The sequence below is a fragment of the Catharus ustulatus genome, chromosome 11 (genome assembly GCF_009819885.2).
Source record: "Catharus ustulatus isolate bCatUst1 chromosome 11, bCatUst1.pri.v2, whole genome shotgun sequence".
In the NCBI taxonomy this organism is placed as follows: domain Eukaryota; kingdom Metazoa; phylum Chordata; class Aves; order Passeriformes; family Turdidae; genus Catharus; species Catharus ustulatus.
In genome coordinates, this window is record NC_046231.1 from 1,336,593 (window position 1) to 1,352,698 (window position 16,106).

General features: G+C 44.1%; 1 protein-coding gene across 3 annotated transcripts in view; it reads right to left on the minus strand.

The window, feature by feature from the left end:
• Window positions 1-11,838, minus strand: part of CDH8 (cadherin 8) — a 151,788-nt gene extending 139,950 nt beyond the window's left edge. Inside the window, exon 1 of one of the 3 annotated variants that reach the window (XR_004418989.2) lies at window positions 11,481-11,838. The gene's annotated coding sequence lies outside the window, so the exon portion shown is untranslated. Of the gene's footprint in view, window positions 1-2,339; window positions 2,402-11,480 lie in introns of those variants that run through there. The other 2 variants (XM_033069377.2, XM_033069378.2) reach the window with 2 other exon arrangements.
• Window positions 11,839-16,106: the final 4,268 nt, after the last annotated feature.

The window sequence follows — 16,106 nt, forward strand, 5'->3', positions numbered from 1 at the left end:
AAACCTCTTGATAATCACTTTGTGTTGTACTTGTAGCTTTGAAAGGTGACCACTGGAATGCAGTAATTTGTTAAAAATATTAATAAATTTAATAAAAGTAGTTGAAAATACAAACTTCCCATTGAAAAAGAAGCAAAGATCATAAAAAGCTTTAACAAAAAATCAATTTTTTTTCATTTTCAAAGCACAGAATATTCATCTGGTTCAAATAAACCACTTTATTACCATGCCAGTGCATTGATTTGCACCATGATCTCAGTTTAAAAGGTTTTAGAACCACTCTAGTGTTTCTCCACACAAGAGACATGGAGGGTTGTCTAAGAACTGCAGCAAAGTCTTTTCTTTATTTCATTTGCAGTGATGACATGCAGCATCTCAGCCCTTTGACCTCACTATTTCATTGTGATGGATTTTATGAGTTACTAAACAACTGTTATTATGGTAAAAAAACCCTTGGGTACTGCTTTCTTTAAACGAGTTACACCAGAGATAGAAAAAAACACCCTGATGATTTTTGTCCAAAAGGGTTTTTTTGTAATCTTCAGGATCCATTATATTTTGTACATTGAACATGTAATTTCTATCTTAGATGCTAATTTAATATAAGCAAATCCTCATTATAATACAAGCAACCTCAAATAGCTGATGAGAGGCCTTCATTTAATGACCACCAAGAGAGTGCCAGTCAGTGCCATTTCATACTGCGGGTTTGTTTTTTTTGTCCCCACAAGTGTGAAATATCTGTTGATTTAATAATTTTCTTTTTCTTCACATTGTTCTTGTTTCTTAAGCTTTTTAGGTTTGTTCCTACCTCTCTAGGTATTGGTTACACTACAACTTTTGCTTCCTCGTCCCCTATCACAAGGATTCAGAGAAGGTCCTTTCCCACCAGAAGCAGCAAAATTATGTAAAGCCTTCCCACAGTGGGAAGAGTGGTTATCTCTGCTTCACTCATCCCTGCTTGGCAGCACAACTGAGCTTTATGTTACCAGTAAGAGAAATAAAAGGCCTTAATGCTCCAGTCCCACTTGTAGGAATTCTTCTTATTCTTCTTCACAGAATCCCAGAGTGGGTTGGGCTGGAAAGGACCTCAAAGCTCAATCCAGTCTCACTTACAAGAGAACTGTGGTAAAGGTTTTTAATTTGCCACTATAGCAGAACAGACCTAAATTCCACCAGAAAAGAACTATCAAGACACCATATCAAGACACAAACAAACACATCATCCTCTCCTGCATAACTCAGCTCCATACCCATCCTGTTTCCAGTACTTATCTATTAAATAGTACCTGGACTTGATTTAAATCACCTTGGATAAGGCAGCATGCTTATGTTTTCCTCTGCAAAGGAATGAATACTTCTTGCCATAAATAATAACACTTATTCCTCAGTGGATTGTTGTTTTGTGTGAAGATTACTCACTTACTCACAAAATAGTCAAATTGAGGGGCAGCTCTCCCCCTGAGAGCAAGATGAAGGGGGAGTGGGGCTGTCATCAGCCCTGGCAGTGGCTCACAGTGCCCACTGCAGAGTGCCACTTGCATGCCCTGGCCAGACTCTCCTGCCTCTCCTCTGCCAGCAGAACTGTGTGCAGTCACTCCCTAACCCAGTTCTGTCAAAATGATCTTGTTAACTTAAACGCCTCTAATAGTAAGGTGTTTTTAAAACCAAATCATTTTGACAGAGCTGGGTTAGGCCATTGCTCATGCTGTAATTCCAGCAAGAGCAATTTTCATTTAAGAGGCTCTTACCCCCCCTCAGCCCCCACAACATGCAAGCTACACATTCCAAATAATTGGTCTCCATTCCCATTCCTTCTCCACTGCAGTTTATTGTCCCTGCAGTTGTGCTATTTGCAATCAACATTTTAAGACAGGCCAGTGGAATGTGAGTTAACAAACATAATTTGCAACAAAACCCCAAAAAGTCTTTCCCTTCAAGATTCTAACCCAGATCATTGCAGAACTAAAGAACCCATCAACTACCGGACAACAACAGGAAGTTTTGAGAACAACTGTGCTGACAAAAAGCATGTGTAAGTTTCACTGTATACTTCAGAGAGCAGAGAAATAGTTGAATCAACAAAACTAAGTGGAGGAAAACTTCTGGACAAGACGAGAAACAAGCAATTAGAGACAGCAAACCACTTAAATAAATGTCTGGTGGACTCCAGCTATCCAGCCATGCCATAGTTTTATTCATTGATGCTGGCAGGTTAGGGACAGAAGCCTCTCCCCAGATGTGCTGGTCTGAGGAGAGAATTGCTGTGCCCAGCACAGCCCATGCCCTGGAGAGGGGCTGGGCAGGGCACAGAGCTACACTCGGGGCCAGGCACAAACCTTCTTCAGCCCGTGGAGCTGCAGCACTCCTCTAACAGTGATTCCAAGGGACTGCCACGTCTCCTGGAGTTAGCTGTAACACAGAAAAGCATTAAAGCATTATGCACACATCCTTTCCCTCAGCCATGCACCTGAGGTTGCACGGGGTGGGAAATGAGGTGGGAAATGTTCCAGGAGCTCTGCTGTGGCAGCAGGGAGAGGAATCCTCTGTGCTGTCAGAGCTCCCTGCCAGCCCAAGTGCAAATCAATTGTCCGAGTTTGTTCTGATCTACTGCTTGTGGCAATTTGCTTATGGCTGCCTGGGAAATCAAAAGCAGATTCCTGCAGCATTATTTATTTCAGCAGCAATGGTAACAGGCACCACCTTTCTCCTGCTTTTGTTTTAGGTGCTGTGCCCTACCCATACACAGAGTAATTCAGAGACTACAGATATGGCACTTTATCTTTTCAAGCTCAGTCATGCTCTGCTACCCTTTAAAGACTTCTGCACAGTTCTTTAGGTTATTAAGTGAGTTCCTGAGCTTGTGTCAAATGCTAAAGGACTGGTTTAGACACAGTGCTAGCATCAGATGTGGCTGAGGGAATCCATGCACTGGAAAAATATCAATGTGCAGGGATATACACAGCTACAGAAAGGCAAGGCAGTTTCTTCAACATCTAGAGGATTTATTAATCTATCTAGAAGATTATCATTACCAAGAGCCGGTTACTTCAGTTTTAAGGGTCTGTTTCAGAGGCAGATGGAAGGAAGGTTTAGAAAAGCCTTTCTAAGATAAATCCCTCTTCCTTCTTTCCCTTACTTTGGTGCTTTAACTGGGAAACATCACGACCTGCTGTTCTGGAATGGAGATGTGGCTGGTTTAGGATATAGGTCCTTATCTGTCACAGCTTAACTAAGGCTTGGAGACAGAGAGAAAATGAAAATATTCATCATACTGAAATAAATCTCAGTCGTTATTATTATAATAAATTGTTATTATGTGACTGCTTAACATGATACTTTATCACATCTACAAAATCTGTTTTATGTGACTAGCTAAATTTTTTTTTATATACAGTAATTTCACGAATACAAGCCTCATGGAGTATAAGTTGCACTTCTGGTGCGTCGACAACGTTGATGTCTTTGTCAACAAAAAAGCCGCACTCGAATATTAGCCGCACTTTCGTTCGTAGTGAGGATCTGTGTGCAACTTTCACAAATTTGCCAATTAGTAACAGAATCACAGCATAGCGGGGTTTACTGGCTCGGGGCGGGGCCAGGCAGGCTCAGCCCACTCATGGTTGCCAACAGGGCCGGGTGGTCCAGCTCGGTGCTACGGCTCGGCTGGGCCGGCCGGGCGGTGCTGCCGCTGCCGCCACCAGGCTCACTTGCCCCCCCCTCCTGTCTGCACCATCGCTGCCGTGTTTGCTCGCCCTGGCCAGCATTGCAGGACCCTGTGACGCCGGGCTCCCCTGCACTGCTAGCCCCGGTTCTGCTGGGCTCCCCCACGCTGCTGGCCCCGGTTCTGCCGGGCTCCCCCACGCTGCTGGCCCCAGTTCTGCCGGGCTCCCCCACGCTGCTGGCCCCGGTTCTGCCGGGCTCCCCCGAGCTGCTGACCCCAGTTCTGCCGGGCTCCCCCACGCTGCTGGCCCCGGTTCTGCCGGGCTCCCCCGAGCTGCTGGCCCCAGTTCTGCTGGGCTCCCCTGCACTGCTAGCCCCAGTTCTGCTGGGCTCCCCTGCACTGCTAGCCCCAGTTCTGCTGGGCTTCCCCGCGCTGCTGGCTCGGGCTCTGCCGCCCGCCCCCCGCACCGCTGACCCTGCCTCTGCCAGGCTTTCCCACCTCAGCCAGGGCTGGCCGGCCTCCAGCTTGGCTTGGGGCTGCCGCGGGCTCTCACTTCCGTGTTGGCAGCTTTTAGAATATTGTTAATATATTAGCCACCCCAGAGTACTAGCCGCACTTCCGGGTTTCCACCAAAATTTTGATCAAAATGGTGCAGCTTGTATTCATGAAATTACTGTATTTTTTATGAATATTTACTATCAGGCAATCCTTTCTTTAAAAATCCAAACCACTGAAGAGTATCTTGACCCAGTGATATCATGCTTACATAGTACATACTTCTCTTGGTATCAACAGAATTTCTTATTTTTGTTACTCTTCAATAGTAAAACCAATATGGGGTAACTTCAAAGCTGTCAAGGCTCAGACTTTTTCTATATAAAGCTGTCAGTCCTTCCAGAAGCAGCCACTACTTTATGGAACCAGAATGCTTATGAAGAATCCCACCAAGGGTGTCATCAGAACCTTCAAACTATTTTTATTTTTTATTATTCCTTGCTTTGTGTAGTGCTCTGGACTTCCAGTGTGCTACACATGCTCAGGTACAGGACAAAGAGGCAGCTGAAGGTGACATTTCCTCCCTAATGGAATCAGTGTTGTAAATATTTTAAGGTCATTTTGGTTTTGGTTGGGTGGGTGGGTTTTTTGTTTCATTGGGTTGGGGTTTTTTTGGTGTGGATTTTTTTTTTCCATGACAGCTGATACCAAAGCCATAGGTATTAAAATGACAATACAGCTATTTTAGCTCTACAGAGGAACAAAACGAAATTGCAACCTTCCCTTCCAATTTCTTATACTTAGGCAAAAAGAAAGGTTTGGGTTTCTGGGAAACAGACACTGCACTGATGTGTGTCAGAACATCACCTTATGATGCCAGTTCAAAACAGAGAGGAGAGACAGATAAGACTTCCAGAGTGGTCCAAAAACTTCAACAGAAGAAAAATAGTTGCATCAGCACTGTTTTCATCCTATAGCAAGAGGAAGAAGTGATCTGAAGTATTTTTTTTCCTCTCCAGCCCACTGATTACAGCAATTTTCCTCTGACTAAAACAGCTGCACTGCACAGGCTGCAGCACCTCAGCTGTCACACCCCTGCTCCCTCCCCAGAAGGTGCATTATATAATTTGGGGCCTCCATCATTCCCAGGAGAGAAGGGAGAAAAGGCTCAACATGAAGCTCACAAAAAGGCAAAGAGATTGGCCTGAGACTGAGAGGGAGGTGTTGGCCATGCTCTGCCTGGGGCGTGGTTTATCAGATTTTCAGCAGCTGGGATGTGCTCATCCTGTACTTCCTGGGGGAAAAAATCTTTAAATATTAATGGAGGACATAAATATCTTGCTTTCTGGGATTCTTTATCAGCCTTTTTTTTTTTTAATACAGTAATTTCACATGTATAAGGCGCACTCTTTTGACTAAATTTTTGTCCGAACCCAGAAGTGAGCCTTATACCCTGGAGTGCCTTATATATGGACAAAGTTCGGAAATTTGCCAACTCGGAAGTGAGAGCTGCGAGCTGAACCACGCGGGGCCGTCGGGCTCGTCAGGGAGTGCGGGAGAAGGTGGCCGCGGCTCGTGCAGGGCCACGGGGCTCAGCGGGGCTCGGAACGTGTCCTGGTTTGGAGGACAGGTGTCTGCTGAGAAAGGCAGGAGCCTCTCTTTGAAATGGAGAATGCAAACGCCCTCCCTCCAAATTATTATAATTTTGAAATTAAGGGGCTCTCAGGCAAAGATATGGGAATAGGAATAACAGTTCTTTACTAGGGAAATTAAGATAGAAATACAATACTACAAAGAAACAAATCCCAAACACTGACAACACATCCTGTCTTGGGTTACAATACAGGATGTGATCAAAGTATCTATTCTATCACCATCTGTTGTGACCAGGTGAGGCAGTGATCTTTATCTCCGTGGGAGATATTCTGCTAATGGTCCATCCATTGAAACCAGTAGGGCATTGTTCTTTAGCTTTTCACAACCCATCCTTCAGTGGATGGCCCATTAGCAGAATATCTCCCACAGAGATAAGGATCACTGCCCCACTTGGTCACAACAGATGGTGACAGAATTGATACTTTGATCACATCCTGTATTGTAACCCAAGAAAGCACGGCTGGTGCGATTGTTACTAATTGGTTACTTTGCTGCGCATGGATCCTCACTGCAAAGAAAAAAGTGCGTCTTATACTCTGGTGCGCCTTATAGTTGTGAAATTGCTGTATATAAATAAGTAGAACAGAACTGTCATATTCTTGTTTAATGAATATTGGGTACTCTCCACAGATTTAAACCAAATATAATACTTAAGGGAAAACCCACATTTTCCTGACGTATTCTGATTAAACTAAGATTGTGACTGGGCATCATGACCTAGTGAAAGCTACATAAACTCTCCAGCCTTATGCACGAGTGTGTATGTGCATTGAAAATTCTTTAAAGAAGAAAATTCTGAACATACCTGGACTTTTCCAACTGTATATGACTGCAGGAAACCTCAAATCTCTGCTGACGTATGTGAAATTAGAAGTGAAGTTTTCTAATTTTGCATCACTAGATTTGATGGCAGTTTTACCATCAGTTTAGATGAGTTGTTCAGAAAGAAAAGGACTCTCCAATAGTTAAAACTTACTTCTTCTGGAGTTGCCAAGCTGAGATTTCGCAGGGTTTTTTTTCCCCATTCATTCGTTTCTGTCTAACTTTTGGAAATACACAAAAAATAAAGGTCAGAGACCAGAACACAGGACTCAATCTAAATTTCAGTGACATTAAGTTTTGATGCTCTGTTACTTAAAGGGCAATCATGGCTGTTACATTTAATCCATAAGAGAGATTCACATCTGAAGTGTTGTGATATTCAATTAGAGAACTGAACTCCCTCTTGAGTGCATGCACTCCATTTGCTGTAGTATATTTAGGGCTTTGAAACAATATATATGTATAAAAACATATAAGTTTTATATTTTTATAAAACATAAATACATGAAATAAGTGCATATGATTCTGATCACCAGTGACTGCAGAGGAAATGGGTGTAAATTCTCACATTTCTCGGTTCTCAAATGAGGCTGAGCATTGCTCCCCTGGGAAAAGCCACAAAGGCTGAAACTGTGACCAAGGGACTGCCAGGACTAATGCTTTCCTAATGTTTTGGACTTCCATATCTGTTGCAAAGACCTGACCAAGACACACTGAAAAACACCTCTGTGAGCTTGCTAGGGCTTGGGCATCACAGAATAGAGAAGACACCTCCCATGGGAGCTTTCCCTTCCCAGATCTGGGACTGGGAGACATTGCTAATCTCAAATCTGATCCAGGGTGCTCATCACTCTCAATTTCAAATGATTTCCACAAGACACATCATGATCAACAGCTTGGCAAATCAATTCTGTGAGTGCTATCACTGCACCCAGCCCATGGATAAAGGCTGCTCTCATGGCTAAGGCAGGTGGAAATGAGATTTTATAGCATCTGACTCCAGGTAAAAGACTATCTGTTGGTAACTGAACTGGTTCACAGATATTTTTTTTCTTTTCAGCTTGCACTTACTACTCCAGGTGCCATCAGTACCCAGTGTATTTTGGGAACAAAATTTTATTAATGCAGTTGAAATGCCACTGAGTTGATGTTATTTATGTGGTTGATAAAATGAGAAACATGCTGAACAGATTTTAGAACAAAGGAGAGGAAAATAAATGCATGTGTGTGTATATATTTATAGACACACATTTGTAATCTGAAATGGGACTTTATTTTGTTCTCTGTCTGTCTACTGCTCAAATAGTTAAGTTCAAAAAGCTCTGAAGTGAGCCACCTTTTCTATGGCAACAACACTAAGAAAAATGTTGAGTTTCCATGATCTAATTGAATTCTATTGATGTGATCTTATGGTAGCAATGATGCTTAAAATCTTCTAAGCTCAAATTGCCATAGCATTTGCCTTCCACTAAAAGAATAGAGGTTTCATTATTTTATACTCATAGATTAAAGACTCTTATGATACCACTTTAGTGTATACTGCAAGTATATGATTGTATCAATAGTAGGCCAGGTTGTAATAATATTAAAATGAAAAAGGAATACTGCTGAGATATGGGGTATCTGGTAGGCATTTATAAAAATACCTGCATGAGCAGTCGCTTTCTGTCACCAAACATGCACAATCATCACTTAGAAATACACAGCTCCGAGAAATTACAGGACATGTTCACATCCATAATCTCAGAGATCAGCATCTCTCTCCCTTTAACATCACTCAGGTTTTTTGGAAATCAAATGACCTGCACATACCAAGAGTCAAGTGGGTGGGTTCCAGGCCCCTATTTTCAAAAAATGCCTGAAAAAGTCACAGCTAAATTCTGTGGGAATGGTCTTCCTAAGCAAAGATTTTAAAAGATGAAATCTGGAACTGTATGAGACGAAATAGAAATAAAATTCAAGAAGAGCTTCAGGGGCTAACAGAGCTAAATTTATGTCCATGGCTGGTTGTGAGTTCTCATTTGAAATGGATCTCCATCCTGAAGAAGGGAGAAGGATTTTTTTTTTTAACAGAAGACAATGCATCATATGTTAACAGTGGTGCAAATAAAGTGCCCAAGGATCAATTAAATTGATTTAGTAAAGGTGCAATGTTATTGGAAAAATCCTGAAGTTCACATTTGACAAAAACTCAAAAGATAATAAATTTCACCAAAAAAAGAGTGAATTTAAATCTGATTGTGGGACTACTTCCCCCTTTATAACTCTTTTTTGGACCTCAGTAGCAGGAGCTGATGGGAATGACTAAACAACATTTTAAAAGTCACTGAGAGACTCCATCTAAGGAGGATTCTACCTCACCTCACAGAGACTAAAACTTCTGTTTTATTTTCAAGGAAAGGCATAAAAGTAGGAGTAGCTGTCATTTACAGCCGTACGTATTACAACCAGGTGCATTTGTTAAGCAGGAGCACGGAGTGTTATTGATTTCTTAATATTGAAGAAAATGTCCAAAGTTAGTTTCTTGGCTAGCAGCCTGCCCAGTTAACAAATTGTTCACCTGGATAATTTAAGAACCAACCTACATGAAATGCTCCAATCTCCAAGGACACTGAAGGCCCTCAGCTTATAACTGAGCATGGAAATCAAAGTCATCCACAGCCAGGATGCAAGTTTGGAGAAAGAAGGGAGTTAATAAACAGCTTAGGAGGAAGCCAGCAGAAAGCTGTGCTCATTCTGTAGGTAGGGAGGTGGAACAGGATAAGGCTTAAAGGATGAAAATATCATGTAATAATCACTTCCCTTCCTCGGGTTCTTCTGTCACAACCATCCATACAGTTAGGCTGGGAGGTAACACCACAGAGAGATTTTGGGTTCTGATGTTATCAGATTTCATGTGTGTGACATTTGCTAATTTACCGAGTATGCCAAACACTAACTTCTTCCAGAAGATTCATCATCTTGTTTAAGACGGGTAAAATGCACATAAGAGTAATTTCCCACCCTTCTGAATTTATTTATTATTTACCTAAATATGCTGAGAAGCCTATTGTGAAGTCTCTGCTCGTTCACAGCAGTCTAGCGTTGAATATAGAGCGGGAATATCACTCGTACAAGAGAACTGCGTATTTCTCCTTATCCTTGTTGCAGAGAAACTCTCGAAGAATTTCCAAAAGAGGATGAGCGAAGTTAAGAGGATCCTTTATCTATAGCTTTGGTAGCTATCAGCTGTATTCTTTAATCGAAACTGAAGTGAGCAGCTGTTAACTTCCCTGCCATCAAGCTCTAACACGTTCTATTTGAAACAATAAGCAGTTGTCGCTATTTGAGTTCTTGCCATCAGCACCTCCCAAAAAAACACCTGCCCGCGAGAGCCAGCGCTGTTTAGAGGTGCCAGCCTTTATAAAAGTTGCATGAGTGTTTCTCCTCCTTACAGAGAAAAGAGACGGGCTCGTTTGCATGAAAAAAGAGCGAGTTTGTGGCTGTGTGGAAGGGAGGAGAGCGAGGGTAGGTTGGATACCTGTTGGCAAGGTTTGTGCAGCGCCGGCAAATGCCAGCTGGGATGGCTTCCACTCTGTTCAGCCTACTACCAAACGCGAACTGCTCGAATTGAGACAAATTCAAGCCACGCTGAGCGGCAGCGAAGCGCAAAGGAATCCCTGACTGTGTTAAGTAGTGTCACCTTCATGGCGGTTGGCAGCCTAAGTAAGGATTTGAATTAATCTCTTTTCTACCACCCACCCAGAGCTGCCACAGGCTGCGGGGCCAGCCCAGCCCTGCTCCTGCGTGTTTTTTCCCAATGCTGTCTGGCGGCTCGGGGCTCCCGGCTGGGATGCTGGAGCCGAGCAGAAGAGAAGGATGCGCTCCTCCTCTGCCTTCCTTAAAGAGAAGATGAGGCGTTCAGTGGCACAGCAGCTTCAGGGGGCCACAGCTCCTGCCTTTCTGCTCTGGGAGCCTTGGCAGCAGGCTGGGGGCTCAGGGGCTTTGTGCCTCTTCCAAGTTTCAGCTGGGTGCTCCTCTGTTTAGCCAGCCAAAGAATGGGAAGGAAAACAACTTGTGGGACAGGGATGACTCCTGGCTAGTTATGGCTACAGATTAATTCCCATCGCATCTTTCAAGAAGAGCAGCATTTCTGGGATGCTCTCCTCTCTCAAAGTAGGAAAGGAAGCTATGGAGCCATTCCTATTTATTTACTTAGGGGGTGCAAAGCTTTGAGGGGAGGGAAGGTGATAATAAATCGGGAGGATTTCTCCCCCCTCCAAGGTTCTTCCAGCCTCCTCCTCCCTCATTTACATATCTGGCTGGTGGGTGATTTTTATTCCCAGCACGAAAACTGCAATCTATTTCAATGCATGGATGCAGCCCTGCATCTATTCAACACAGTGAAATAGCCCAGAGACTTATTGTACTAAATAAGAAAATAAGGCGAAAGAAACGGGTTCGCCAGCCTTAGAAGCAACCATCAGCGATCCAAAGTCCTCACGATTCTTTAAAGGGGGCTTGTAGAACCGAAGGAAAAATAAACCTCCCAAAAAAAACCCATCAACAAGCGGGAAGACAAATATAATCACCACCACTTCTTCTCCCAAGATAATAATAATATTTTAAAAATTAATATTTTTTAAAAAACCAAACTAGCAAGCATCCCACGACATTTTCATGATGGGCAATTTGAAAACATCCGACTTAATGAGGCTCCCCAGTTTGGTCTAACACCTACGGACGAGGAAGGCGCTCGCCCAGCACCCCTCGCACGCACCCGGAGCCCGAGCCAGCCAGAACCCCACGGAGCGAGAGCCCTCTGCCAGCCAGCACAAATTGTCTGTGTAAAATGAATACTCACTCTTTCAAGGAGCGAGGCAGCCGCTTGCACACAGCCACCTCACGCACGGATGCAAAGGTGAGGTAAAAAGCCATCAGCCGGTCCCCGGGAGCAGGCAGGGCGCTCCAGATTTTCTCCTCATGCTTCCCGAGGCTGCGGCTGCTGGCGGAGCCTCTGCTTGCTGCGCTTCCCGGCTCTCCGTGCCTGCATGTTGGAGCGCAGTTGCTCAATTCTCCCTTCGCACAAGCCTCACGTCTCCAGCAAAGCAGGGATATTCCAAATAAATCCGCTAATTCCGGGGCTGAGCGCGCCGCCGTGCCCGCCTGCCTGCCAAACGTAGCTGTGAAGCGATGTGGAAAAGTGAGCCGGGAGCCTCCCCTGACAGCTCTTATTGGGCTGATCTCGGAGGCAGGTCTAGCGCTGGGAAATTCGTGTGAGCACTTTGGGGTGGTGGTTTTCCCCCTCCCTCCCCTGCCCGCCTTCCCCCCGGCAGGCACACAACTTTTCTAGGGGCGGCGGCGCCGCTCGCTCCTGCCGGGAGCCCGGGCCGGGCATCTCCGGAGGGAGCGATGGACCGAGGGATGCGGGAATGGGAGCGGGGCCACCGGGGCTGGGACCTGCCCGGAGCGTGGGCGAGGAGCAGCTCCCCTCCCTTCCCCCGTCCTTTGGGGTGATGCCCGCGGGAGAGGGATGCAGCACCCCGGGGAGATGCGGGAGGGATGCAGCAGCACCCCGGAGTGATACAGCACCCCGGAGGGATACAGCACCCCGGAGGGATACAGCACCCCGGAGGGATGCTGGAGAGATGCAGCAGCGCCCCGGGGGGATGCGGGAGGGATGCAGCAGCACCCCGAGGGGGCGCGGGCACCGCTCGTCTCCGAGCGACAGCGCCCCGGGGACAAGGAGGGCATCCTTTAAACATCCTTTAAAAACGCTTTTGCCAGCACGCCGGTGAGCGGGATGAAGGCAGCACCACTCGGGACCCTCGCCCCGTTCCCAAATCCTCTCTGTGACCGACAGCGCCGGGATCCTGCCCAGCCGCGGCCGCGGAGCGCTGGATCGGGCTCGGAGAGGCAGCTCTGGCCGTCGTCACCTGCCCTTGGCTTCCCTGGGGCTCGTCCCGTGCGAGGCACACAAACAGCACGGCCACTGCCATCCATCCCCTGCACACCTTCCTCAGTCACTGGGCTTTTCTCCTTCTCGTGGGGTATGGGTTATCTGTTAGCAGATTAAATGTATTATTTGTAGCAATACATCATAGCTCTGAAGCCTCCCCAAGTTTGATGTTTGCCGAAAGGGAAGGGGTAAGAGCACAACGTGTAGACGTGGTCAGGTACAGGCAGGGTCTCTGAAAAGGAGGGCTGGTTCCACACTGAGCTAGTGCTGTTGGGGAAGTTTAATTGCACTCAATTCCATCCTTCTCCAACACTCCTGGACCAGAAGGATGTTGAGGTTGAAATGAAACTGCTGTGCGGCTCCACGTGAATGAAGCAGGCTCCTTGCTCACTTTATTTTTGAAGGGCTGCTCATCTGAACCTGCTTCAGAGCACCTGAAAACCTCTCCACCTTAAGCAAAAGATGACTGCTCTGTTGAAGCTCTACCTAGGATTGCAGAAATATGCTGCTATACAGTAAGAATACCCCATAATTTCATAGTTCATAAGTTCATAATTTCATAAACAATCATAGTTCCATGATTGTTAATCTTATTTTCCTCGCTGATCCTATGTGTGCATGCACACAGGGCATGACACCCTTCATGTGTCGCTCTGCTCGACTTCATCTTAACTAAATGCAAGCTATCACAGCTAACAGGTGCATTTCCGATTGCACAAATCCTCCTTTTGAAAGTCTCAGACTTTTGTGAATGTGGCGGAATGCCCCCAGAATATGTTGGTTTTCAATGAAGAAACATCTAACTATGGCTTTGTTTCCCTCAGCCCAGGCACTGACGTTCTGAGCTGTGAGCCTGGGAGGATTCCTTGGAGGAGGATGGATATAAAAACACACAATTCTTGAAGCAGGCAGAGAGCCTTGAGGGAAATACAAAATGCTTGGCAGTGCAATAGATAAGATCAGAAACGTGGTTTCCTTTTACCTGGGGTGCTGTTGAGGCAAAGAGTGTTTTTCTCCCCCATCCTTCCACCAACTGAACCACACGGTGAAAATACAGATCTTGTCACAAGGAAAGCATGAGGATGCTCAGCCTGGCTTTACTCTTGGGAATTAATGCCAGTTTGTAAACTTTTTAAGGTTCCAGTGAGAGTGGTTGCACACCACTCTTTTAATTTCTATTAAAAACCTGATGGGAGCAACCAAGAGTAGAAGTTCTTCCTAATAAGAGTCCTCACGTCCTTGCTTTAAATAGGCAGCACAGCTGAGTGTGGGAAGAAAGCTAATGGTAGAGGTTGTACCTCCAAATGCAGCTTAAAAGTTTCGTTTTTTGTTTTGATTTCAACCTTTGACTTGTGCCATTTGTTCTATGTGACCTTTCTTGCAATTGGAAATTACCAGGGCAAAAGCTGCGCTCTTTCATCTCCAGCTTGTAGGAGAGGATGGTAAGTGTCTTGTTAAAATGGATTATGCCATCCATGGATTCCCCTGCTGGAAAGCCTTTCAGATGATGGAGTAAGTCTTGACAGGAGGAAGTGTATAGATTAAAATTAATGCAAAAATAAGCTTGGAATAGCAAAGGAACATTTGCAACTTTTTGCATCCTATCCAGATGAAATAATTTAATGATATTTATCATACTGAGCTATATATACATACACACACTACTGCATAACACTGATGAATATGCTGGCTAGAAATTGTTTCCTCTTAAATAAATATTATAAGGAAGATTATTCCTCTGTATTCTAAATGGCCATTTTATTTTTTAAGCAAAAAGCATCTCTTACTTCAGTTGCAATGGGATGAAGGTTTTTAATTTAATGACAGTACCCAAGAAAGAAGTAATCTGCAAAATGCATAGGATTGAATCTCATCCTGGATCAAACTGGAATGCAATTGTTCATATTAAATTTTGGGATCAGGGAAAAAAAATGAAAGAATAATTACAAAATGTATTGGCTAATGGTATGGGTAGGTTTTTGGTATTGTTATTTTGGTGTTATTTTTCACTTTTGTGTGTGTGTTTAGTTTTGTTTGGTTGGGTTTGTTGGGGGTTTTGTGTGCTTGCTTTTTCTGTCTGGTGGGTTTTCATTTTTTGGAGTTTTTTTTGTTTGGTTTTTTGACTGGTTGTTTCTTCTATATTGCTTTGCTTTTATGAGTATGAAGAATTAAAACCCCAATGTGACATCCCATGCATATACAGACAGGAAGTATCTGTCACCTAAAACATGTGGCATAATGGAATTCCACCATCTTTTCCACTTCCATGTTTTTGTGAAAACAGTTGTTGATTATCACTTAATTCTTTGCCCCTCAGCAGTGCAATCCACTGTTTCCTGATGACAGAGAGTTTAGACTTCATTGGTTAAAAATATTCAGTAGAAGTGGCTTGAAATGAGCTCTTCAGGGGCAACTCAGTCCCAGCACTGCCTTGCCAGGGTTACTGCTGGAGTATTAAATAACAGTGCCAAAATCAGGGCTTGAGAGGGAAAAGAAACCACTGTGCTAAGTCCTCATATTTCCATTTTATTCCATCAGATCACCTACCAGTGAGGTATTTCCCTCCAAGCATCAGATTTCTGTTTTTAATACCTAAAATGGGGGCCTGATCCAAAATTGCATGCAATTAATGAGTCCAGAGTGAATTGCTTGATCAAGATAAATGACTTCACTGCAAGCTACTTTTGCTTACAGGGATTGCCACTAAAATGCCACTTCAAAGTAATGAGAAATTAATAACTGATTTGAAAGTTGCTAAAGCAAGTTTATGGACTAGTGGCATCACCTGCCACTGTTGCATTAAAGCTTTAAACACATTAAATGCTGTTTTCCCAGGCAATACCCGCTCTACATCATTGGAACCTTTTGCTCAAATTACATGAGGGATTACTCCTTAATTTAATTTAATTTGCCTTGTGTATGCCAGAATTGACATTCCATGAAATAAGAAGAAACAAGAAGGTTTATCTTAAATCCAGAACATTTCTGAATAAAGTATGCACTTTTATCAGCTCCCTGTGCCAGCGCACAGACATAATTACCTTTAGAACATAGGTTCTTATCGCTGTCTTGCAACCTTTAAAACCTGCTTGCATACAGATATCACAAGTTGGTTATCAGGAAAAATAATGATCTCCTGTGTTTGGGAAGTCACTGAAGACATCTGCAACTTGAAAAAAAAATCCATTATATAATGCTTACAAGTGATCCTATAGATTAAAACAAGGGAAATGATACAAGCAGCCTGTGAGATAAAGGTATAGGGTTGGGGTAGGTTTGGTTTCATTTTTTTTCCCTCTGAAAGAAAATCGTGTTTACATTTTAATAGGCAAGGCTAGAAATCCTGAGAGACTGAAGAGAGGGATTTGCAAAGGAATGCCAGATTCCTTCAGAGATCACACATGGTTAAAATTCAATATCCAACCCAAGAACAGAAAGCTTGGGAAGCCCCAGTGAAGAAAGAGCAGCAGCAGCCATAAGTGACAGAAGTAATTCTCAACCACCCAAAAATCCTTGCTTTGGAGTCTGGGC